The sequence below is a fragment of the Lissotriton helveticus genome, chromosome 6 (assembly GCF_964261635.1).
Source record: "Lissotriton helveticus chromosome 6, aLisHel1.1, whole genome shotgun sequence".
Classification (NCBI taxonomy): Eukaryota; Metazoa; Chordata; class Amphibia; order Caudata; family Salamandridae; genus Lissotriton; species Lissotriton helveticus.
The window spans coordinates 1,753,947,590-1,753,974,855 of NC_136067.1; the positions used below are offsets into that span (position 1 = coordinate 1,753,947,590).

At 44.2% G+C, this 27,266-nt stretch overlaps 1 protein-coding gene across 2 annotated transcripts in view; it reads right to left on the reverse strand.

Moving 5' to 3' along the window:
* The window catches only part of STON1 (stonin 1), a 256,242-nt gene that overhangs the window by 136,838 nt on the left and 92,138 nt on the right, over positions 1-27,266 (reverse strand). The window contains exon 1 of one of the 2 annotated variants that reach the window (XM_078649632.1): positions 11,352-11,409. The exons of the other annotated variant lie outside the window; for it this stretch is intronic. The gene's annotated coding sequence lies outside the window, so the exon portion shown is untranslated. Of the gene's footprint in view, positions 1-11,351; positions 11,410-27,266 lie in introns of those variants that run through there. 2 annotated transcript variants of the gene reach the window in all.

Here is a 27,266-nt window from a genome sequence, read left to right on the forward strand (position 1 = left end):
GACATTACATTTTCACAATCTTTGGAGATGCTTGTGATTAACATTCCTGAAGAGGTTAGTTCAGTAGATGGCTCGACTTTGTATGTTGTACCTGTTTAATGGGAAGTGTCATGAAACGATTAAGTGCCTGATTTAGAGTTTGGCGGACCAGTTATTCTGTCAAATAATTTAACAATTATCAGGTCCGCCCTATCCCATGCGAATTATAGCCTAAGCACTTATGATAAGGGGAAAGGAATATCTGTCGTGTTTGTGACTGAGAAACTGGCCCGTCAAACTCTAAGCAAGGCTCTATTTTGTTTAAAATTATGCACCTCTCTTTAAAGTGATTTTGGGCATGCCGTGATTAATTCTACATAATCCCAGGATTGATTGGGCAACAAGTAATCCACACAAAAAATGGATTATTGTTTGAACAGATGTTTGATAACTAATCATCCACATTAAAGGCATAGCAGGGATAATGACACCTCATGTTATTGGCTGTTCCATTACTCCACATTTCTTATGAATGTTTTCATGATGTATTTGATGAGAAAAAAACTGTGTTATCTCCACACAGAAAGTATCATGGTAACATTTAGAACCTAGTGCACCCACACCATGTAGTCAGGCATATCCAATTACAGCCTCAACAATTTTGTTTAGGGGCTAAACAGTCTGACCAAGTACTTTGTGTTTGATAAACAATGTTCTTGCACCCCCATTTTGCAGCACCCAAGCATCCATTTATTGTTGAAAGAGATGCTGTATCTAATACTATGGCGTCAGGGCCGGCTCAAGGCTCACGGAGGCCCTGAGCAGGGAGTGTAGGTAGGGGGCCCGAGGCCGCCAAATCCCTGCCAGGGGCCGCCACGCAAATATGTATCTAAGGATATATATTGGCGTGGCGGCCCCTGGGGTTTGGCGGCCCTGTGCAGGTGCACAGCTTGCACATGCCTTAGGCCGGCCCTGATGGCGTTTGTACCAGAGTAATCCAGCTGCTGGACGATTTTTCTCAAAGGTTTTCAACAGTAGATTAAGAGATCCTTTGAGAAATAGAACCATCTATTTTAAACGAAGCTAGACACACAGTAAACTTTACACTAATCACAGAAATCTAGAGGTTTTTAAATCAGCTATAGCACTAACTCCTTTACATCTTAGATGGACTGTGTTCTTTTCTAATTAGGATTTTATAATCAACTCTATTCCAGTCCAAACAATGATAAGGCAGATGCCTTATTTTGAGGGAATCAACCTGAAAATAAGGTAGTTTGCAAGATTTAATTAATTTTGTGAAACTAACCTCAAAATAATCATTGTACAGCTTCGATTGAAAGATGTCTAGCAAAAGTAAGTATCAAGTTGCAGTCCATTGCTAAGCATGTTGACTCAAAGAAAAGGAAGGTAGAAATAGGATAATGGGTTATTGTATCAAGGAAAGGCTCTGTATTTACCTTCAAATCAGTTAAGGCAAAAATTGGTTTCATTGTTCAAAACCTCCTGGCATCCTGTAACAGCTAAAATAATAGCAGGAGTTAAAGGTTGTTTTGTGGTCAATTCTGTTTGCAGATGCAATGCTGTAGGTTCAGACATGTTCTATTTGCGCTCAGATTTAGAGTTCACATGCTAAATCTTTTAAACCCATGGCCTTTTCCACTCAAGCCTTCAATAGTTAAGCGTGAAATCCGATGCAGGGACCAGGTTTGTCCCGGTGAAAGGTTTATCTTCTAACTTAGTAGCTTTTCTGGAGAAAAGCCCTTGTCGGTGACGTCGTTCATGGATCAGGGTGCCAGCTGGATCTGAAGAGGAACTCATCAGCGGTGGATGGCTGAAGTGCAGTACCTCGGTAGGAACCTCAGCTCGGGTGAGACATCGAAGGCTCTCAACCTCGATGATGGGAATAATCTGAGGAGGCGAAGCGATGCTGTCAAGCCCAGAAAGGTGTTGTCGTCATCGGTTTGCTGCTCATCATTGGTACCAGTGAAGTCCTCTACATTTGGACTGTGGCTTGATAGTGTTCCAATGGTAGCCTCTAGTTCTTTTGCAAAAAGAGGGGAAAAGTTTCTAAGTGTAGAGTTTCTAAAGTGACATTTTAAAATAGTGATTAAAAGTCTGACTTCAATATTAACTTGGATTTTAAATTACTATTAATGTTAGCCGCTGAATCACTGTTCCAGATACATGTAAACCTAAACTATGCAGTATAAGGTGTTATACTGTAGGATACATTTCTATGGGAGAGCCAGCCTAACCACAATAAAAAAATTGACTTTGGAGTTTTTAACTGTCAGGGGATATAAAACTCAAGTACACATGTCCTACATTTTAAATACCAAGCACCCTGTCTTGTAGGCATTTAGGGACTGTATTCGGGGCTAGTTATAAATAATAACAAGCATTTGCAATGCAATAGGTCTCGCAATTACGAGATTTTGAGCTATTGGCATTCTAAAAAACAATGCCTGTTATTTATGTGTTTAATTTATGTGTTTAAAAAACCTGCAATAATAAAAGGCATTGTCATTTGCAATAGGTCAAACTTTCTAAAATGCGAGGCCCATTGCATTGCAAATGCTTGTTTTGTATTACAGTGAAACGTAAATGTTGTAATACGGTTCCTTTCTGTTTGTATCCCATGTTTCCCATATTGGTTCGCAGTTTTAGGTAGGATAGCACCCGCTGGCATGCACTGCACTACTTTAATATTAACTAATATTACAGTTGTTGTAAACTCGGATCTGCATTTCAAGACATCCTCTTTTTGGTGACTCCTTTACAACGTCGTGCTAGTCATTCTTCGGTTTTACTTGAATTTACACACAGGTCTATAATGTTCTCAGCTTAAGATTCAGGTTTATGGTCAAAATGTTTGGGATTTTTGGTTCCTTTTTGCCTTTTTTTTGTTTTCAGGCACCGGCATCGGTCTGAATATTTTGTGTTGTTTTTTTTCATATTGATGTTTATATGCTCGACGGATACAAACTGGGCTTTTACACTGAAATGCACATTTTCTCAGCTTGCACACACACAGTTTTATTTTGTTTTATTTGTTTTCCACTTACAATAGCTTTGCCTCTCGCAGTTTTGAAAGATATATAGAATTATAGAATAGAATTACTTGCGCACCATCTGGAACAGTCTTCGGCTTGTTTTTTACTTTTAATATAGGCAGCGCCTCCCCGAATACGGTGTTGCTTGTACCCGCTAGCTGACAGCGTTTGGGTGTCCTTTGATGCGCGTGAGCTGTAGACATATGTATGGTCTCTAGCAACTGTTTGTGACTGTTGGAACAGTGCTAAATGTAGGGGCCTTGATTCTTCACTGGAATTAAGTGCTATGGTTGCTTTTGTGACCGTGTAGTGGGGGCGATTTTAGGGGCTGTCGTAATGCGACTGCCTGATCTCTGTCTGTGACAGGACAGGCAGGAAAGGAAGGGGCGTGGGGAAGGAAGGAAGTGGGGAGGAGGAAGTTAATTGAGAGGTAGACACGATAGAATAAAGACGTGTGTAACATACCTCCTTGGCTCCGGTGTTTCCTTGGGGAAGAAGCGACACTGGCGACGAGGGTGGGATCTAGGACTGATTCCCACGTCGCTTGAAACCCCCGCCGCTCGTGAGCGGCTGAACACATAGAGCCTGCAGCCTGCGTCGGAGCGGTGTGTGTGAGCAAAACGAAGACGCGCCCACACGCCGCCCGGTTGCTGCCAAGAGCGGAGCTCGACGACGAAGCTGCCACCAGGGAGAAGCGACCCCTGATGCACAACGCCCTCACGCAGTCCCAACATTAGCTGCGACTAAGGAGAGGGCGCGAAAACGGCAAAGAAAAAAAAAAGGGCGCGAAGGCGGAGAAACATCCGCCGATCGGACGCTGTGACCGGAGCTGAAGGGGTGAGTCCCTGAGGTCAAGCGATAGCCCCCAGCGCGGCGGATCCTTAAAAATACCGGCAAACACCCTGCAGCGCGCCCCTGCAACTGAAATGAACATAAACTAGCTGGAGCCACGTGTCCTAAACGGCGGCCATCTTGAAGTCAGGCATCGCCCATAGACTTCCATGCACAAAATTCAGTGTCGGCCATTTTGAAGTCAGGCACCTGGAAATAAGTGCATAGTTAACACTGTTTAAATTCAGGCACCTGGAAATAAGTGCAAATTTAACACTGAAACAAGCACCTATACAAAGAGAATGTCGTTGCAACCCAGCTCCTCTAGTGACACAGGAGGGGCGCCAGCGACACAAGCCCCACCAAGTAACCCTGCAGTGACGACTCCGGGGCCCCCGGCAATCATGGGAATATCATACCTCAGGCCACCTGAGCCTCTGGAACTTACCTCTGGCAGCAGCATGGGCCCCAAATGGAAAAGCTGGTCCGAAGACTTTGAGGACTACATGACTGGGTCGCAAGTACAAGACCCCAAACAGAAGCTAATTGCCCTACGAAACCTGGTGGGGAAGGACATTGCCCAAATCATCAAGGAGCTGCCCAACGCAGCCACCGCCTCCTATGATGACATCAAAGGAACACTTGACCGGCAATTCCTACACAAATACAACCTTGACTACGAACAGTACACGTTCAATCTAGCTACGCAGGAGAAAGAGGAACGAATGTGCGATTTCATATTGCGCATACGACGACTAGCCCGCCACTGCAACTTCGATGACTTTAACACTGAGGATGCACTACGGCTCCGCATAATTGAAGGATGTCAGTCTGAGTCATTACGTCGGCGTCTGCTGAAGAAGCGCTATTCAGTGGAAGAAATTGAAGAAATGACGCGCATAAATGACCAGGCGGAAGATCATGCAAAGAAAATGGAGATAAACAAATCGGACAAGAAGGAACAAGCATTTAGGCTTCAAGCCCACAAGGATCAGAAACACCAGACTGATCGTCGGAAATCGAACAAGTCAACATACCACGCGTCGTCTCGGAGACCTGGGGCAGGCCATGGATCACGGGAAGCACGACATGCCAAATCCAATAAGCCTGCACCAGCCTGCTACAGGTGTGGACAAGACTATCCCCACTCGTGCCAATGCCCAGCCATTGGGCAGCGCTGCCACCGCTGCGGCAGAGACAACCACTTCGAAACTGTCTGCCAGACCAGGTCGTCGAGACAAAGATCATCGCGCTCAGGACGAAGATCATCACGGCCTCGATCCTCAGCACATCATCACGCACGGGCAGTCAAAGAGCGGGAAAGACGCTCGACCAGCTCCTCCCGATCCAGTGATCACTCCCTCAGATCACGTCGATCACGCCGGTCGAGGTCAACGTCCAGCGACTCCGTGACACACACACCAGTGTCCCAAGACAGTGATGAATACATATGCATGGTCTCAGATCCAGATCGTCTGCGGAAATATCCGAAACTAGACATCCGAATTGGAGAGCACCCAGCCAAGTTTGTTCTAGATTCAGGCGCCTCACTGAACTATATCTGCGCCCTGGAATATCAAAGCATGAAGCCACGTCCCGCGCTAGAACCTGCAGCGGTGAGAACATTCACGTGGATGTCCCGGAAACCATTGCCATGCCTCGGCCGATTCCACACAACCCTATCATATAGGGACCGAGCAATTCCAGCGTACATTCACGTTGTGGAAGGTCCAGATGTAGCTGACTGCCTACTCAGTCTGCCAACGGCGGTACGACTGAAACTGGTAGAACTTCTCTACATGACCGAAGATGCCCCAGACATCGTTGCAAAGTTTCCTAACCTTTTCAAGGGACTTGGATAGTTAAACCACTTCAAGGTCAAACTACACATAGATGAACGAGTAACACCAGTGGCACAACACCATAGAAAAGTACCATTTCATCTGCAACAAGCAGTAGATGATGAACTGCAAGAACTACTCAGAACTGACATTATCTAACGCACGTCCGGCCCCACTCCGTGGATATCACCTGTGGTGGTCGTCCCCAAAAAAGGACAGAACAACAAAGTGCGCCTGTGTGTGGACATGCGTGCAGCCAACGTAGCAATTGAACGAGAACGTCACCCTGGACCACACATTAGTGACATGATTGCCCGCCTCAACGGGGCCACCATATTCTCAAAGCTGGACCTTAATAAGGGCTACCACCAGCTTGAACTTCATGAAAGATCTCGCTATATCACCACGTTCACAACTCACCAAGGACTCTTCCGCTACAAACGCCTAAACTTTGGCATATCATCCGCCGCCGAAATTTTCCAAGAGACCATCAGGCGCGTGATTCAAGGGATACCAAACACCTTCAATTACAGCAATGACCTACTGGTGTATGGCAAAGATCAAACTGAACACAACACTGCCCTTGACAGAGTGTGCCATGCCCTACTCCATGCAAACCTGACTCTAAACTCAGCTAAATGTGAATTTCACAAATCGAACTTGAAATTCTATGGTCACATATTCTCTAAAGATGGCATGACTCCAGACCCTGAAAAAGGCTCGGCCCTTGCAGACACGCCTACACCACAAGACGTGAGCGACCTTCGCTCATTCCTCGGTATGGCGAGTTACTGCGCCCGCTACATTCAGGACTTTGCCACACTCAGTCACCCTCTGCGAGAACTCACCCGCCAAGGTCAGCCATTTGAATGGACGGATGCATGTCATCACTCGTTCCAAAAGATCAAAAAAGCTGTCAGCTCCGCGATCAACCTGGCTTACTTTGATGCCAAGAAACGTACAGAGCTAACCGTGGATGCCAGCCCGGTGGGCCTTGGTGCCATTCTCGCACAATAAACAGAAGACTCCGACCAGCGCCACATCATCGCATACGCCAGTCACAGCCTCACTGATACCGAGACCCGGTACTCCCAACCTGAGAAGGAGAGCCTAGCAGTGCTCTGGGCGTGTGAACACTTCCACCTTTTTGTTTACGGTAAACATTTCACCATCGTCACGGACCACCAAGCCCTCATCACCATCTTCAGCAACCCCAAGGCCAAGATGCCTCCACGTATCGAGAGATGGGGTCTCCGTCTTCAGGACTACATTTACACCATTGTCCACAAGCCTGGGAAGTCGGAGAATCCTGCCGACTATATGTCTCGTCACCCCAAAGCCACTGCCGCTGCACCGCAATCTGTTGCAGAAGAATACCTACATTTTGTCATCGACACGGCGTGTCCTCCCACTGTCCCGCTTGCAGCAATTCAAGAAGCGTCCATCCAAGACCCAATCCTTCAGGTCGTGACAGACCGTATTCGCAACAACGCCAAGTGACGGATGATCAAAGTCCACAGTCTCGTGAACTTATTGCGTTCAAACACGTCCAGGACGAGCTTTCCATCAGCAGTGAAGGTCTAATTCCGAGAGGGGGGAGGATTGTCATTCCCCAAAGACTGAGACAAGGGGTAATCAACCTCGCCCACGAAGGCCACCGAGGGATAAGCGCCACCAAGAAGGCGTTACGGGAACGCGTCTGGTTCCCGACATTAGATCAGATGGTAGAAGCCACTCTCAAGGACTGCATATCATGTCAATTGGTAAGCCGAGATGAACCCCCAGCTCCACTACAGATGTCGGAATTGCCTAAAGGAGTGTGGCAACAAGTTGCCGTAGATTTCTTTGTACCCCTGAAGTCAAGCCAATACATCATCGTCATTATGGACGAATACTCCCGGTTCCCCTTTGCACACCTCATACCATCCACCAAGGCCACCGCGGTAATCCCAATACTTGACGAGACATTTGCAGCATGGGGCATCCCATTACGTGTCAAGTCGGACAACGGACCCCCGTTCAACGGCCACGAATTTGCAGACTTTGCAAAACACCTTGATTTCAAACATCAAAAGATCACACCACTATGGCCTCAAGCCAATGGTATGGTGGAAAGATTTATGGGAACCTTGAAGAAAGCAGTGCAACAAGCGGAACTGGCCCTTAGAGACATTCAGCAAGCACTGAACGAAGTGCTGAGAGCCTACCGCACCACGCCTCACAACACCATAGACCAATGTCCAGCTACTCTCATGTTAGGAAGAGTCCCACGCACCCGACTGCCCACCCTGGGCAGCGCGAGCCAGTCCCGACCTCCGAACATTGATCATGAAACACTAGTCAATATTGATCAGGAGAAGAAACTGAAAATGAAGACATACGTTGATCAGCGCAGGCATGCAAAACACACCGATATCCGAGAAGGAGATTGGGTGGTAGTTCGACGGGATCGAGGAACAAAAGCAGACAGCCGCTACCTCGCTCATCCTTTAAAGGTCAGCCGCCGGAAAGGAACCATGATCACGGCGCAAGGTGACCACAAGAGAATTACACGAAACGTGTCACACTTCAAGAAGTGCAGTCCCCAAGGAACAGACGATCGCCACCCCTGGGAATCGTCCACCGACTCTGGAAGCCAAAGCAGAAGCAGTGACCGCAGTCAATCCAGTCCAGCAAGACAGGATCATCCCACGTACCACCGAAACACCTCAGAACCCCCTGAGAGACCCAAACGACAAACTCGACGGCCAGAACGCCTCATCGAAATAATCTGAGACATAGTAAGACTTTATACAAAAGGGGGAGATGTCGTAATGCGACTGCCTGATCTCTGTCTGTGACAGGACAGGCAGGAAAGGAAGGGGCGTGGGGAAGGAAGGAAGTGGGGAGGAGGAAGTTAATTGAGAGGTAGACACGATAGAATAAAGACGTGTGTAACATACCTCCTTGGCTCCGGTGTTTCCTTGGGGAAGAAGCGACAGGGGCTGTACTCCCCGATCGTCTTCGCTGGATATAACGCTGCGGTTGGGTGTGTGAGGCGCTAGTTCAGTGCGATATTAGAGGTAGGGAGTGGGTCAGAGTCATCCATGGCCTACGCTGGCGATCATGCCGTTGCTCGGCTGGTAGAAGCGGCACTGGTTAGAAGCCCTGCCCGCCTCCCTTGCTCTGCTCCCTGGGAAGGAATCCATCGTCCACCCGCTGGATTACATTTCAAGGCCCGCAGCCCATACAAAGGTGGAAAAAGCCGAAGGAGGGAAAAAAACACTTGGGCCCATCCATCATTCGTTCTCTGTGGTAATGCATTTATTAAGCTGACCAGACAAAGCAGGGCTACAAGTAACATTCAACTGTAGATCCCTATGACCAATCACCGTTGTTTACATTGATAATTAGTAACCAACAACCTTTAACCTGCAGTGAAAGAAGCTGAGATGGGGGCTGGTGCGTAAAAAAAACCTTTTCTGCGGGATTTATGAGTTTCATTGTCAATAAACTGCCTCTCAGCGAGTCTCTTTCACGATAACAAATCCTTCTCTTTACTATCTGTAACTTTATCCTTGTGTTATAAACCGTCAGGTGCACTTCTTGTGTGTTTAAATAACAAGCTGTCACCATTGCGCAAAGGCAGCTGCTTATTTAGCCGAATGAAATAATATTGGGGCAGATTTATGAAGGCCTTGCGCCGCCGGTGCGTCATTTTTAACATGGGAAAAAGTGACGCACCGGCGGCGCAAGGCCTTCATAAATCTGCCCCATAGTGCCTACCGACTAATGAAGGAGACAGTGTCATACCCTTCTGCGAGATCTAAAAAGAAAAGTTTAGGCATTGCAAATTGGTTATTTTGATAGATTGAATTTGCAATTTTAAAACTGCACACTCAGGCTGAGTGGGAATATCTGATTACTTACAAAAAAGCTTATTTGAAAACTTTTCTAAATTGCAATCCAACTTTATTGGTCTATTTACCACTGACCAAATTGGGAATCCTGTAACTGCACAGTTAAAATTCAAGTTTGCTTGTTGAAACCATGTTCTGCAAGTACATGATTTGTTCCAAATCCTGCACCAGATCATGTGGATACTGATAAAGAATATGAAATATGTAGGATTCTAGATACACAAATTGTTAGAAGACAACAGCAATATTTATTGGATTGGAAGGGGTTCAGTCTGAGGAACAATCAAGTGAACCAGCCTCCAATCTTCTTGGTTGAGTTCTACAACAGTAACTTGCATAATCCAGGAGCTCCACAGCTAAGATGGCAGCGGTTATGGGGAGGCACTGTCAGGATCTGTGATGCAAACTTACCTTCTCATTCTAGTCTTGCGTGGAGGTGTGATACCCACAAATGTGAATGTACATGTCTTAAGAAACAGGTGAGGGTGTCCGAATGCGGATACCTCCTTGAAAGAGGCTTCACGTCTCCAATGGTTACAGTACGCAAGAGATATAATGAAGCCATGAATTACTTCATGTCCCATGAAGCCACAGGACCCTCACAAGTCTGGCAAATGGTGGTAGCAATCTTGAACTTTTTAAGTTCCTCGCAGTTAAATAAATTGCTGCTAGGTAATCAAGATAGATAGTTGCTGTAGCCAGGACCTAGTTGTCAGAATTGTGAAACTTTGTAGATTGTTACTCCATTGATGCCAATAAAATACTTAACTGGAACAGAGAAGTATTCTAGGACAGTACTTGTGTTTAAGGGTTTAGAGTTGATATGAAATTGATTTTGTCACACCAAAGAGAGATACACAATGTGTTTTCCAATTAAAATGGAGAACAAGGGTGATTCATTCTTAGTTAGTAATTGCATAATAAGGCTAACTTGTGAATGTTACTTATGTTGCCAAAACTCAGGAAACATGGCTTGTGTGACCAACATACAGAAGACATTATTGTGCCCAAATATATATTTGACATACATGAATTTCCCCATGTATTATCAAAGTGTGAACGTTTTTTAGTGAGAAACAGTAGGAGTTAATATGTTAATGTTGTTTTTATGATGAATGAGTTGTGGTTAATTTAGTCTGATTAACAAGATACTGATTAGTCTTTGTAACTGTTATTACAGCCTTGAGTGTAAACTACTAAACATGTGATGTCTGTCAACTATGAATACATTATAATGCTGGTTTTTCACTTATGAAGTAAACATATTGAAATGAATATTACGTGTAGTTCAAACATGTGATTAAATCTGCCAAGGAAGTGCTAATAATTTGAATCCTTCGATATTATTAAAGTGGACATAGACTATAATTTGTACACATAAGATTGCATATGATTTTTGTAACAGCAACCAGTTGCTTATAGAAATTGATACAAACACTCCAATGGGTTAGCTGGCATTGGAGTATCTGGCACCGGGCAATCTACTCCTATACCTAAATTGTCCTTAGATTATAATTAGGTTCACCAGATCAAAGAGATTTGTAAATCGAGCCCTAAGTGGGAAGAGATTTTGGGTTGTATCTCAAAAGCTTTTTATCTGACACTATTTTATGTCCTTGGTAATAAGATAATGTAGTGCTTGCTCTAACCTTTTGCTTTATCATCTTTATTTCGACAATATTGTCATAAAAGAAATCACATTACATTCGACATAGAATTTAGAACACTTTAAATCAATTCATTACCTTAAAAAAACCACCTTTTACCACTGTATCATGAAAACGGGATTCTGGAGGTGGCAACAGCTGACAAGAACGTTTATTTTCAGTTGCTGTGTGGTATTTTGTTGTGGTTCTGTTTTGTGTACTGCTGTGTTTGTGTGCGCTATTCTTACAGTGTGATATTGTGTTTTATTGTGATTGCTGTGTTGTGCTTTGGATGCTTTGCTGTGTTGTGCCCTGTTATATTTTAACCGCTTCCAGCGGCGGACATTCCGCTGCGGTGTGGAAAAAAGACGCGTGCGCAGTTCGAACGGCCCCTGGCAGTTCGAAGCACACGCCCACCGTGACGTTGGGCGACTGGGGGCCGTCCGACGCATCGAAAAGGTTAACTGTGACGATCTCGATGTATGTTATTGTGAAATGTTCTCTTGTTTACTTAATGTTGACAACAAATGCTCCTAAATTCCCAGTAAAAAAGCAGCACATACTTTGAACGTTCCTGTGACAGGCAACCATTTACCACTCCATAAAATCTTGATTCCGAATTGGTTGGAGGAGCAGCTATTTTTCGCACCTCATAAAATCGAACACCGTGGGGTTCTGAATTTATCAGGCGTGATAAATAGCACACATTATTACAGTTTTTAGGGAATAACATGCCCACTTTGGTGCTCACCACACCAAGTTCCATGTTACTACAAATACTGTACTGTTTCCTCTTTTATATTCTGTCAGGTTTCATCTCTGGGAATGTAACAAAGGAAAGGTATTTATTGTACCTAGTAATTACCAAGTGTAATAAATACCACCCAACTCGCAATTCTGACCCCTGCTCAGGGGCTGGAAAACACTGAAAAACTTGGATTAAATCGCTAAGGTGGTAAATAATTCTATTCCAGCTCCTCAATTACTTACGAGTAGACACCTGTCACCCCATAAATGTAGTAGAGACGTGTCTTAATTGAGCACTCCCTGTTCTCACTTTAAGACCTTGGTGTGAAAGGCTTATGTCATGTTTGCCACATTCAGTGCTGTAATATTCTTTTAAATCAGGATTGCGTTTTGGCATTTGATGCTTTTAGCTATTTCAACATAAACAAACTCTTCTTAATTATGTTTTTCAGCTGACTCCGCACCAAAATTCTTTCCCTGAAGGCTCCCCGTGGTGTAATTAAAATGGTTAACAACTACAAAAGCTACATAATTTATGAACCTTTTGCCCATTATGTGCTTTCTCCACATCTTTTGTATGTTGTTCATCTTGATTTAAAAGTAAAATATGCAAACAACTGCTTCTGAGTATTTGTAAGCATTTCCAGATGATATATTTAAAATACATTTCACTTAGATCTCAAACTCTTTCCAGCGATCCAGGGAGACTGAGACACGTTATGGGTCTTGTGGTAACACACTAGGTACGATTCTGTTATAGTATGACATTTTAAGTGAACTATTGTGAATAGGATCATGCAAAATCCATAAAAAATACAGTCAACTAATTTCCCTACTTTGCGAGAGATTTGGGGCCAGAGGTACGACCATTTTGTTTTGCGGGTCTAAACTGCGATTTTTTGCAACTCGCAATTTGCGACTCGCAAAACAGAATGTACTAATGTGTTTCAGACACATTTAGGGATTCCCAATGGGGTGGAAACTGACCTGCCTCATCAATATTCATGAGGCAGGTCGCAATTTGTTACCCATTGGGAATGGGCTACAATCACAGGGATGGTGGCCCTTTTTCCTTAACGTGATGCCCTGAAAAGAAAAAAATCTCTAAGTTTTATTTTCATTTCTTTAGGTCAGGCAGTGGCCCTGCATTTTTTAACTGTCATTAATGAAATTGGAAGTATTTAATTGCTAATACAGTTGGATAAGGGTTGTTGTTTTCTTCTTAATATGTCCTTCCGGTTTCTTAAAAGGTGCACCAACTCCCACCAGTGCTTTGTGTGCTGGAGCGTGTCCTTGCCACACTCCTGCTGCTATTGCAGAGGCAGGAGTGTAGTAGGGTTTGGCAAAAATTTTCTAGGGATCTTAACTGCCTGCATTGCTGCCACCATGCTGCACTCCCAACCTTCTCCCACAGGTCCCCATTAACGCACAGCTATCTAATCTGAGGCTCACATACACGCCAGTAGACCCAATTCAGGTGGGAGACTCCAGATTTTTGAAGTAAACAATGGCTGTATTTAAGTTGTCCCCCACCTAAACTGACCTCTTCTTCAATATAAGTCAATAGGGAAATTACATTCCCTTAATTGTTTTTCAAAATCTCCTACTTTCCTACTCAAAAATGTTGGCATGTATGGTCTCAGGCTGTAATGAGAGGTGATAGCTGAGACATGAGCAGGAGACATATGCTAGCAAACAAACCTTCAGAACTGCAAGTATCTTAAGAACAACTTGGGCACTTGTGGCAGATCATTTTAGTGTGCTTAACCCCTTCAGCGCGGCGCAAATTTTCGCGCTGTGCTGAAGGTTCTAATGAGCCTATGGGCTCATGACGGAAAGGTTCCGTCATGAGCACAGCTCAACCGACGCTCATGACGGAACCGTTCCGTCATGAGCATGGAAGGGGTTAATAAAGATATAGGTTCATGTTCCACTTAACTTGGTAAACCAGATTTAGTGGATTGCAACCTTTCACAAACGTGTCCAGATTCAGTTAGGTTTACAGATTTTTATGAGCAAACTTTTAAGAAGTTAATTTCTGAAACTGTGGTTCCCAATTTGTTAATTACGGACAAATTAATACAACAAAAGATAAAGACATGAGTTGATAGGTAATTCAGAGGATGAGGGAGAAGGTAACAATGCTGCTTCTTTGTTCGCAAAACAATCTGGAATTTCAATGATCATAAATGAACATTTTCTATTTGAATGTGCATTTAGATGCCAATTTTACTCCTTGAATACGCAGGTGTCTGTGCAACCTTGTCGCAAACATTTTCTCCAATGTTTCATGGAACTTGTAGAAACATAGGACATCTATGTTGGACCTCTGTGTTCCCTGCCCTTGATGTATGTATCGGGCAACAGGACATTTTGGGTACACCTTTAATAACATAAATGTATGTTAGAAGAACAGTTATGGGGTTAATTTCTGTGGTATCCTTGCATAATACTAGCTCAAACATAAAGGTGGTAGTTCTTGGCATACAGTGGGCCATTACATGACTGTAACCACAGCTCAAATAATGCTGGACCTGCCATTCTGGTGAAAATTCTTGGTAAAATGGTGGTAATTATTGGCAAAATGTGAGCATCCTGGACATGAGGTCCTCACTTCCCACACAATGCTGGCTCTAGCATAATGGTGTAATTAGTGGCATACTCATTGCTTAATGTCAGCCTCTTTGACATAATGCTGACCCTGGCACAATGATGGCAAATCTTTGGACATTATGGACAGAAAAATGCATGGTGGTTCAGGTCCATGGCAAAATGCTGGAGTTGGTATACTGGTGTTTGTTTTTGGTATAATATTGACATCCATGGCTTCATGAAATGCAATTCTAGCTAATGCTCACCCTGGCACAATGGTGGTATTTCTTGGCATATTGTGGTCATTCTTCCATAGTGATGGCAATTGCAGCATAATGCTAGCCGTGGTTTGCATGGCATGATAGTTCCGGCTACTTGCATTGAACTGGTACTGGCATCATAGTGGCATTCTTTGGCAAATTCACACACTCAGCCAAGCACACAAATTAACACACCATCTTGCAAATCAGTGAAGAAGCATCATAAGTTATACACCAGATCTATTTTATTTATTGGGTTTTTTGTGTGAAAATGATGCTGGTGAAGGAGGGGCATTAAGAAGAATTAAAGCCTAATGGTAAGTAGGACTCACGTCATGTTGGGGGTGGAGGTGGACAGTTACCGAATGAGTAATTGGGGCGGACAAATTTTGCAGTCTGCCTTTCTTTACATGATAGTGAGTATTATCCTACACTCACTCAATCAAGACACCGTACTGAAAAATGTTGTTTTGTAAGTGACTGGATGTTATGGGGTAGATCCACTTTATGGTCAGAAATTCACATAACTGGATCATAAAAGCCTGGCAAGATGCCCATTGAGTTGACTCTTTGCTGCTGAAACATGTACACCAGAACTTGAATCCTGGATAGACGTACTCATCCCTTCATTGCTCAAAGTTGGGTAAATTACAGATCCAAAGCTGGGTCTTTGGACCCAATACCATGTGATTGGCTCGCGAAAAACTTGAATTAAAATGTTGTGGCCACCAGGGCTATTAGCACATGGTGATAACCATTTTGAAAGGCTATTAAATAACTTGGGCAGCCATTGTAAAGCAAATTGGTTTAAATGTAAATAATCGATAGAAGGAAGGAATAATACTATGCCTATGTATGGAGCAAGGTAAGACTCTGTAGGATAAAAATACATTTGTAATTTATGAGGTCAACATAAGCATTTGAATTTTCTTTGAAGTTGTGTTTTTGTAGGGTGTCACTAAAGTTCTTGGATTTGAAATCCCTATTATGGAATAGTAACAAGGAAGAGGCACTATGCCAATGTATGGATCTTCGATGCTTTAAGAGATGAATTAAAATTAATATTACTAAGCAGGGCTCGAGTCGGGGTAACACGCGGGTGGACGGCGTCCCCCCACTTATTATACCGGGGGGACGCCGTCCCCCCTGCCAAACAGATGGACTTGTCTCTTTGGCCTCTCTGGGACGAGGAGCTCGGCACCTTTCGTGACGTCACTTCCTGTCGTGATGTCACTTCCGGTGACGGCGTCCCTCCACTTCTTTTGTTAGGACTTGTGCCCTGTTACTAAGGGCAGTCACTGTCTACTAGCATTTAAAATGTAAAAGCATTTTTATTTGATAATTATCCTTTTGATGGACATTTATATTCAGTGCAGGCCATTTTAGACAGAGCAAAGGCAGGATGTTGTGAAAGCACTTGTGCAGCATGTTCCATGAAGTAGGTGAAATATATGTAAAAGCTTGGCATGAGAACATGTTTTTTGAGTTTGTGATATATCTGGGAAACATGTACCATAGAGTGGGTTGGTAAACTATGAAGTCTAAGAATAGCAGTTTAATACCTTGTGATTATAGCCATTTTGTTAAAAACTATAGTAAAATATGCTTGTTATTGTGGAGTAAATATGTTTAGATTGATAATGTTGTGCAATGAATGTATAGGCCCTAAGAAGTGATAGTACATGTTTTAGCCATTTTTTTAAGAAGAATATGAATAAAGGAGTTTTTTTGAGAAACTATATCACTCTCCCCCTTATCTTTTCAGATGTATAACAAAGTTTGGAGAAACCTTAGCAGAAGTGGAGGGAGCACCATGCCAGCCATTTATTTGTTTGTGCCCACTTCTCTATAAATATCAGGAATTAAATATATTATGTAATCTTATCAACTCCCTACGAGTCCCAGTTCACATACTGGACGTGTTGGCTACCTTTGAACTTTCCAAGTTCATTTTTGTTCATGTTCTTCTATTCTCAGAGAGTGCTGTAAACAGATATATACCAATGAATCTCAGAATGATTTAAATCTATGAAAGAAAATATTTTTTGATTTTTCCAAAGACCTTTTCATAGTTTTTCATTATGCATTGAATGTCATGTGCTTCAATCCTGAAAGTAGTGATAAATCAAATGGAATGTTCTATATTTTTCCCCATTTAATCTCATTTAATCTCTGTCTTGAAGACCAATGTAACAATGTCTGTTTCCTTTTGGTATAAATCCTCGACACCACAACAGCCTTTGCATGCAATAATCTTCCACATTCAATGCTCCACTTAGGTTGACTTGGATGAAGACAATTATTATGAAGTAAGCTTTATCTGCAGTTTTTTTTTAAAGCGAGATTTTTAAAGTGCTATTACTGACTGGCAGTCTCACTATGTAATCTTTGATTGAATTCATGGCTGAATTCCTTTGAAAAAAGAACAATTTTCAATATGCCATAGCTATATACCCATATGGTGTGTATATCTTTTATTTTCCATTGTATACAGATAATGTTCCTCCCAGATAATGTTCAGTAATACTGTTTCATAACCTGGACAAAACATGTGCACATAGTCATTCTTCTTGACTGGTGGGAAAGAGTTTCCTGGTTCACATTAAAAATTAGCAGTGTGCTACATAATATCTTAGCCTCCATATAACCACCTCCAGGACCATCTGGCATGTTGTTGCACATGCAATCTTTTAGTTAGCATGAAATATCTACATACATGTATACCATCTTTATAGGATGGGCTTTTGTAAAATGAACACACATCCATTGCTTATCAAAAATTCAGAATGTCATTGGAGTTTTTTTATCTTAGCCTCAAATCAGTGATATCATGCACATACATTGACAAGGATAAGACAAATTGTGCTAGAGAATGATTAATGCATATATAGGTCTTTGCTAGTAAACTTTCATTAAACGAAACCATCGGGCTCCCTTGTATCTTAAATATTTAAATAAAGTAAATAGTTGGTATCTTTGGAGCATAAAGGCTTTGTCTATAGGGCAAATCACTTTAATGAAAGAAGCAGAGTGGTATTTTTTCTCCCATAAAGTATCCAAAGTACGAACAGTTCATTTGTGCACAATGTATAATTTGTACACATCAGAATCGTATTACATGAATTTGCTGCAAAAGCCCTGCTTACATAATTGCAGGGTATTGAAGAAGGTCACTTTCTGGATTGAAAGGCGGTGGGAGGTTGGCCATTGTGGGCACGTTGTACGCTGATGCAGTGGCGGCTCCTCCGGTAAGGTAGAGGAGCATCGCCCCACTGCTCAAATGGAAAAATACAATGATAATAACGTATTTTTATTATCATTTTATTTTTCCTATTGCGGTCAGTGGGGTGGGGGGGGTGGCTGGCCAGAGCAGGGAGTGGATTGGTATGCACTCCCTAAGTGCACATGAACTGTTTGCCGGGCCCTCTTGGGCTGCCCAGCTGCATTACACAGCCTGATGAGGAACATGCACAGGCTCTCTGTTCCCCGTCTGAGCGCCGAACCATGGCACTCAACCAACGGAGGACGAGGTCGGAGGAGAGGCAGCGGCAGGCCGTTTCAGGTTAGTCCTTTTTTTTCTACATTCTTGTTCCACCTGCCGCACCACCCCCATCCGGTAGCAGCCACTACTGTGCAGACGGTGTGCTGCGATAATTTGATGACCTATGTGCAGACTATGATATACCAGTGGGACAATTTCTCTTATGCAGTACCTTGATGGCAGCCATACATACAGTTTGGGGCCTGTGTGGGGTAGAACCCAAATCTCTCCCCAGTTGTTGCTTCCATTGCGACACCTCCAAAGTCCAACGCTTGATTTCGGACCTATATATGGCTAAGCATGAGGAAGCATGCTCTGCCCTTGCGATACTACAGGACCAGGGCCGGACTGGTATCTAAAACCGGCCCTGACAAAGTGCTAGCCCCCCCTCCCCCCCCCCCCGGGTTGGGGGTGCGGCCGAGTTCTTTGCCAGAGTCGGTTTTCGGCCGATTTTGTTACAGGGACGATTTTGCAGCTATGCTGCAAAAACGGCCCTGTAACAAAAACGGCCCCCGGAGTCCAAACCCGGCCCCCACCCGTGCGGCGCACCGGGGAATTGCCCGGTGCCCGCTACGGCCAGTCCGGCCCTGTACAGGACCGTTGGAGAAGATGACCTAGGAGCCCCCATCTCAGATGGAGATTGGGCCAATATGTTGGAGGCGGCACCCAACATTTCCTGCAATGCTCGCTTTAAACTGATCCACTTCTATATCCTCCACTAGCATACATCACAACTTTGAAACTTTTGCCCATATATACAAAAAGATTTAGCATTTCTTAACGGTCTAAATCGATATTTGGGCTGTTAAGAGGGTGTCAATTGGCGCTGAGTGCTACAGGAATGGCCAGGAGCAACTTTCTCAACAGTTTGAGAAAAGTAGAACAAGGTTCTGAGTTTTATCAGGGAGGGTATGCTTTCAGTCAAGTCAAGTCAAGTCAAATAATTTATATAGCGCACTACATACCCAGAGGGTCTCAAGGCGCTTGAGGAAGGGTGGAGAATTATTTGTCGAAAATCCATGTTTTAAGCTGCTTTCTGAAGGCTGGGTGGTTTTGAGTGAGGCGGAGGTGAATGGGAAGGGAGTTCCAAGTTTTAGCCGCTAGGTAGGAGAAGGATCTTCCCCCCATGGTGGATTTGTTGATGCGTGGAACCGCAGCGAGGGCTTGGTTGGAGGAACGTAGTTGGCGGGGGGGGGGGAGTAGAAGGATAATCGCGTGTTGAGGCATTCTGGTCCAAGTTCGTAGAGTGCTTTGTGTGCATGAGTTAGGAGGCGGAACGTTATCCTCTTATTGACAGGGAGCCAGTGGAGGTCTTTTAGGTGACCGGAAATGTGTTCTTTACGCGGGATGTCTAGTATGAGTCTGGCTGATGCGTTTTGGATGCGTTGGAGTTTTCTCTGAAGTTTAGCGGTGGTACCGGCGTATAGGGTGTTTCCGTAGTCCAGGCGGCTTGTAACTAGTGCGTGGGTGACCGTTTTTCTAGTTTCGGTGGGGATCCAGCGAAATGTTTTTTTGAGCATGCGGAGGATGTTGAAGCAAGATGATGAGACTGCGTTGACTTGTCTGGTCATCGAGAGAGAGGAGTCCAGGATGACGCCCAGGTTCCGTGCGTGGTCCGTTGGGATGGGTGCTTTTCCTAGGGCAGCTGGCCACCAAGAATCGTCCCAGGCGGAAGGGGAAGTACCTAAGATGAGGACTTCTGTTTTGTCTGAGTTCAGTTTGAGATGGCTGTGCATCATCCACTCGGCTACTTCTTTCATTCCTTCGTGTAGATTGGTTTTAGCGGTGTTTGGGTCTTTGGTGAGGGAGAGGATCAGCTGAGTGTCATCAGCGTAGGATATGATGTTGAGGTTGTGTTGGCGTGCGATGGCCGCGAGGGGGCTCATGTATACGTTGAAGAGGGTGGGGCTGAGTGAAGAGCCTTGTGGCACGCCGCAGATGACTTCGGTGGCCTCCGACTTGAACGGTGGTAAGCGGACTCTCTGAGTTCTTCCGGCGAGGAACGAGGTGATCCAGTCCAGTGCTTTTCCTTGTATTCCGATGTTGTTGAGCCGTTGTAAGAGGGTGCTGTGGCAGACTGTGCCGAAGGCTGCGGAGAGGTCAAGGAGGATGAGGGCGACTGTGTCTCCATTGTCCAGTAGTGTTCGAATGTCATCTGTTGCTGCGATGAGGGCGGTCTCAGTGCTGTGTTTGGCTCGGAAGCCGGACTGTGATGAGTCGAGGGATTTGTTGGCTTCGAGGAAGGCGGCGAGCTGGTTGTTGACTGCTTTCTCGATGACTTTGGCCGGGAATGGTAGGGGCGAAATGGGGCGGTAGTTTTTGAGTTCGGTGGGAACAGCTGTGGGTTTTTTCAGGAGGGCGCTGAGTTCGGCGTGTTTCCAGCTTTCCGGGAAGGTGGCGGATTTGAAGGAGCAGTTGATGACGTCTTGGAGATAGGGTGCTATGATGGAGTAAGCTTTGTTGAAGATGTGGTGAGGACATGGGTCTGTGGGGGAACCTGAGTGGATGGAGGTCATCAGGCGGATGGTGTCCTCAGTGGAGATTGGGTTCCAGTCATTAAGGATGTTCAAGGGGGGTGAAGGTACGGTAGAAGGTTGGGTGGGTTGGTCTCCGGGTTGGTTGTCGAAGCTGTTGTGGATGTCTGCAATTTTGTCGTGGAAGAACGAAGCTAGGGAGTCGCAAAGGGTTTGAGAGGGGGTGATGTCGTTGGAGTTGGCAGAGGGGTTGGTAAACTCTTTGACGATGTTGAATAGTTCTTTGCTGTTGTGGGCGTTGTTGTCTAGTCGGTCTTTGAATGCTGCTTTTTTGGCAGTTCGGATCAGTTGGTGGTGTATGCGGGTGGCGTTTTTGAAGGCGTCTCTGGTGCTGGTGTTTGGGTCTTTTTTCCAGACTTTCTCAAGGGAGCGACAGAGTTTCTTGGATTTCTTAAGATCATCGTTGAACCAGGGGGCGTTTTTGCTGCCTAGTTTGATTTGACGTTTTTTCAAAGGTGCTAGCTTGTCGGCGCTGTTGGTTAGCCATTGAGTGAGGTTAATGGCTGCTTGGTTGGCGTTTGATGAGTGGGCAGGGGGGTTTTGAAGAAGCGATGAGGAGATCTGGTCGATAGTGATTTTGTTCCAGTTTCTTTGCAGAGTAGGTTGAGGATGGTTGTGGGTTGTGGTCGTTTTGTAGACAAAGTGAACGCAGCTGTGGTCCGTCCAGTGGAGAACAGAGGTGTGACTGAAGGAGATGTGTTTGCTGGAGGTGAAGATTGGGTCGAGTGTGTGTCCTGCGTTGTGGGTGGGGGTGTTAACTAGTTGTTTGAGTCCAAGGTTGGCGAGATTGTCCAGAAGGGTGGTAGTGTTGCTGTCGTTGCTCTTTTCCAGATGAAAATTGAGGTCTCCCAGTATAATGTAGTCTTCGGAGGGGAGGGCGTGTGTGGTGATGAAGTCAGTGATGTCTTCACTTTATTGTGTGCGGGGTCCTGGTGGCCTGTAGATGAGGGTGCCTCTGAGTGTGGTCTTGGGGTCGGTGTGGATCTGGAAGTGAAGGTGTTCGGCTGCTTTGAGGGTGTCGTCGGAACTGGTCGTGATGCGGATGGTATTCTTATGGACGATGGCGATGCCTCCTCCTGTTTGGTTGATGCGGTCCTTTCGGATGATCTTGTAGCCGTCCGGGATGGCTATGGTGATGTCCGGAGCCGAGGAGGCGTTCATCCAGGTTTCTGTTAGGAAGGCGACGTCCGGAGAAATGGTGTCTAGTAGATTCCATAGGTCGATGGCGTGTCTGTGGACCGAGCGTGTGTTGAGCAGGATGCATTGTAGGTGGTTTGTGTCGGATCTCTGTTTGGTGTTTGTGGATGAGGAGTTGGTCTTGGTGCCGTCGTACTTGCAGGAGTTGCATGTGAAGGGTCCATGAGTGTGTCCTGGAGCGGCTTGGGCACAGTTGGGGAGTCGACCTGGGTTAAGGGCTATGAGGGTGGAGGCGTTGTATGTAATGCGGGTGGGGTGGGTGGTACGGGGGCCAGGGGGTCTGGCGCTGGGCGCGGTCCAGGCGCGGACGGGCGTAGACGGGCTTACCTTTGGCGCACCTTCGGCGCAACTGGGGCGCGACCGCTGCGCGTGAACGCTGCGCGCAAAAACATCGGTCATATATGGATAGTGAGGGGGGAGGGGCAAGGGAGGGTCAGCTGGGAAGGCGGGAGCGGGGTGGAGACCAGGGCAGGGCGACCAACAACAACAACAACAACGACAAGAAAACCTGGTGTGGACAGCTCAGGGCTTTTTTTAGCACTTAGAACTGACTCAGCAGGACCTTGCAGTAAAGGTATCCACATTTTGGAGCCCTGCCCTGCAACAGCTTCCAGCATTGCCACACAGGTGGATTTTGAGAACTAAAAGTGTAACTAAAACTGAAGGTAAAAACTGGGATTCGTTCAAAGCAGCAAATCAGCTCCACTGGTAAAGGACAAAACCAACCACTTCAACTGGACCTTGATGACAGCCTATGTGACTTCGAGAGACGTTTTACAGGATCAGTTCTTGCCTTGCTGGAGGACTTGGAGCTCCAGAAAAAGTACTCAGTTGAAAACTTTGATGCTACACATTTGGCCAACTCTTCCTCCATTATATCATGGTCAACTTGAAAGCATGCTTGGGTCCCAGTCTTACAAAAACTATAACCAATCAACCGTTTAGAGACAAAAATAGTTCTGAGCTTACAAGAAGATGAATGAGAATTCCGCACTACTCTTAAATAGCTCGAGTTAAATACACATTGCAGAAGAATTAAATTAGGGAATCAGATATTTAATGACATTGTTCTTGAAGGAATCGATAAATTGGTACAAGAAAGATCTAAACAATAAATCCTTCAGATCCATTAAATACATTTGGCAACAAAAACCCGGCCTGGAGAACACTCAGGGGTGCACATAAACAATAAAAAAAGATATCCTGGGCAAAATCAACTTACAGCAGGTGTGAAAAAACTGAGCTAAAAATACCAGAATAAATTATTCAAAATTGTGACGTAGAACAACCCAGACAAAAAGTGTTAGCTTCATTCAAAATTCTTTGAGGAGAAAGTAAAATACTTTAAACTCTTCCTCATCCAACCTAAAACTGACCCACATGTGAACATGTTATACCTGAATCCATCTAGCATCTGGTCATCCTTCAGAGAAATTGCATGCTTGGAAAATATTGCCTCTATTGTGAGGCTCAAACCTACCTCCCTCTTCCTCAAACTAATTCCTGCAAACCTCATGAAAACTACCTGCAAGGCTCTTGCCTACTGAACCAACTATACAATTCATAACATGGTCCCGCACCCAAGCCCCTGCCAGTAAATAGTTTCCTGGTAGGATATTGGATGGGCTTCGCTTGATACATAAGCAAATGCACAAGTAAGAGAGCTGCGGTTGATATGTGCTAACAACCTCTGATTGCGTTATTTTGTTACATTATTCAAATGATAAATTGATGTTAAAACAAAAACTAGGTGATTCATACCTTACTCTAGAGCAAGTCCTGAACTGCCTAAGAACTGGTCAAGTTACTTCCCTGCTAAAAAAAAGTGTGCTGACCTAAAAGACTGCAATAATTTCTACAATGTACAGTCTACCGTTCCTGAACCTTTGTGATCTTATTATTTAATTTGCTAAGAGCACGCAGTATCAGATTGGACTCTCAAGAGGAGGCATCTTTCTTTCCTCAGGAATATTTTAAATCAGTGCTACAATCACTAGTACTAACTAGAATTGACCAAGTAAACTCTGTACTAGCCAGTATCCCCAAACTCCACTTGGCCCATTTTAAATCAGCCTTCATGTGGCTGCAGTGATTGTCATAGGAAAGTATGATCACATTACGCCAATTGTGTTCGCCATCCGATGAATATTAATTGAAACCAGGAGCCTATTCAGGCTACCATGCATAGTGAGTAAATGTCATCATTCAGGAACCCCACAATACTCGGATCCTAATCACTTGTGGATCCTGCTCCCTGTATGCTTTCTTGAAATCCCCGCCTTCACATAGCAAAGGACTCTCAAACAAGCATTCTCAAAGAGAAAAAAACATGGTTTGGATTTCCATCTACCTACTACCAGGACAAATCCCAACTTTAAGGTCTTTAAGTGACCTAATTTTTCTGCTAGCCTAGGTTGTCCTGCACATATAACTTCAAGAACCTTGCTAGTACTTGTCATGTACTTCATCTCATACTCCTATTGTGAGTATGCACATAACCGTTTTTTATAACTAATCCAATCATTTTACATTTTGTGTCCCCTTCTATTGTTTTTATCTTGCCCCCTAGGCCGTCTTCACTTACATACTCCATTTAAACTGATGCAAATGTTCCTCTATGTCGCCAATATAAAGTACTATGCTGCCCATCCAGTCTAGTCTGTGCTTATAAAAGAATAAAAATATGTTTTTACAAAGAAGTCAACATCTCCTAACCTCACCTAAGCCACGCTGGGTTGTTTCCAGATTATGGTCATTTTCTCTCTCAGGACACCTCAACTGGAATTCACCTCCACTGCCAATAAGGACTAGCTCCTCACTACAGGAACTAAAACATCTCAGTATAATCACCTCTTGCCAATTTAATGGAACGAATAAGAATGATCGTTCAGCGCCAACCAAACAAAGTGTACAAATATATTAGTATGTAAAAAAGTAAAATATGGGGAACAACTATTCCATGTGTGTTGCATAATTTACTTTGTATGGAATTTGTTCTGTTAATCTTGGTTGTTTTCTTTCATATAACACTGGTCGTACCTCACTCTATATTCGAAAACACTGCCAGAAGTAATTCATCCAATCGGCCCACGTCCTGTGTACCATTTATATGTCTTGTACAACATTTCCGATCAAAATGTTATCTGCCTGCCCATGTAAATATATAAGTAAATAAATACATTTAGTCTAAGGTGTGGATACTTCCTCACCAAACAGGAAAAACGTGTGTAGTCCTTGTAAAATGAGTACACATTAATTATAACCAAGTGTCTTGTTGAACCCCGCAAGGGGAGCTTCGATCATTGATAATATATTTGTGAGGGAATACAATGAGAACATATATACGCGTGATCTTCCAGCTGGGACAGAGTCCTGAAGCCTATTCCATCGTGCACATTGAGTCATTGGACTATGTCGGATTACTATGGGCTAAAGAATATGAACTTCCATAGACTAAAATTGAAGTAAAAAAAGGCTAAACCCCACTCTGTGCTTGGCCTAATATGAGCAGTAAAAAGGTACAACAGCTTAATAAAACAGTTTTTACATAATCTAGTGTCAGACTACATGTATTGCACTGGTGACTAGGCAATTTTATACCAGCACTTGCACTGACCGATTGGAACATATGGACGTTTGAACTCACTGATCAATGCTGGAACAACATATGACCAGACCATACATTGCCTTTAGCACTGGTCGTAAAGTGCAAATGCAGATGCAAAATTGCCCATTCACTAGGACAGTGGTTCTTAACCTTTTGACTTCTGTGGACCCCCACTGAATCATTACTGGAACCCGGGGACCTCCACTGAATCATTATTGGAATCTGGGGACCCCCATTGAGTCATTTCTGGAAGTCCAGGCCCCCAGCTTAAGCATTTTCGATGATTTGAACCACAAAACAATACACGGAGGCCACTCATCGGTCATACGGTATTCTGTATGACAAAATCGCAATGCTACCCTGAATCAATCTGAGGATACTAACTTACTTTTACCCTCCAATTTCAAATTCCTTCCCATTTGCAGAATGTCTTTCAAATTTTCAATTGTACATTTTGCTTATTTATTTGTATACCATTTATCAATCTGTTAATATTATTTAATTTTCTAAACAGTCGCTGACTGCTGAGTAGGCTTCACAGACCCCCAGGGGTCCCCGGACAACTAGTTAAAAACTACTGCATTAGGGCAATGCCCGCAGTCCAGCCCCAGGCTGCCATTCAAGTACTAGTACATGTTATTGTTCCATGCTGTGTTAATGTGCACTCACAATGAATTTAACCTGGAAATGGATTCCTCTCTGGCGTCCTACTGTGTATCCCCTCCAGTCAGGTGGCACTATACAGCCACCAACTGCATCATTGAATAAATACATTTTGATTCTATGACAGCTACGTGGATTCAATTCATTTTAGTTTACTAAAAGCGGATTCCGGTTTAACTGAGCTTGTGCACGCTCTACAGTGGCAATGCACTCCGTGACATCACTGTAGTGTGCAATTGATGAACAAATACAATTATCCATTAATCAGATTTAATTAAAAAAGAAAGTCATCCCTATTCTTTCAGCCTATACTTACTCCAGAAGAGACTCATTAATGTATGGCCCTGATGTATAATAAACCCGCCTCGGTGCAAGAAAGCAGTGGGAGCTAATGTGGCACCGAGGTGTTACTCATAAAATGCTCATAAAATACTCAATTAGGTATCAACTGCGCGCAGCCTCTGTCTAGCGCACGCAGGGCGTTCTGTTAAGACGATAACCCGCGCTTCCCTGCCTGCCTGCCACCACCAGCAAAGCCGCTGGTTACTCCTAAACTTGTCCTATCGACCAAGGCCGTCCAACGGGTTCACTTTGCCCTGTTTGATCATGATGCTTCTGGACAATCCGGTTCTGCTAGATAGCGTGCCTCACAATGCACGTTTTTCAAAGGTGAAAACGCAGTATAAAAGGACATTATTTTTTAATATTCCAAATCACATTGCCAAAAGAAAATTGTTCAAATGAAATTAAAGCAATGAGGAGAAGTCTCTTTTTTCTATCACAGTCAGTATTTGGTCAAAGAAGACCTGAAACTCTAGCTGGAGCTCCGTTTCTTAAGTTTTTTCTCCAAAGGTTCTATTCAGAACATTTGGA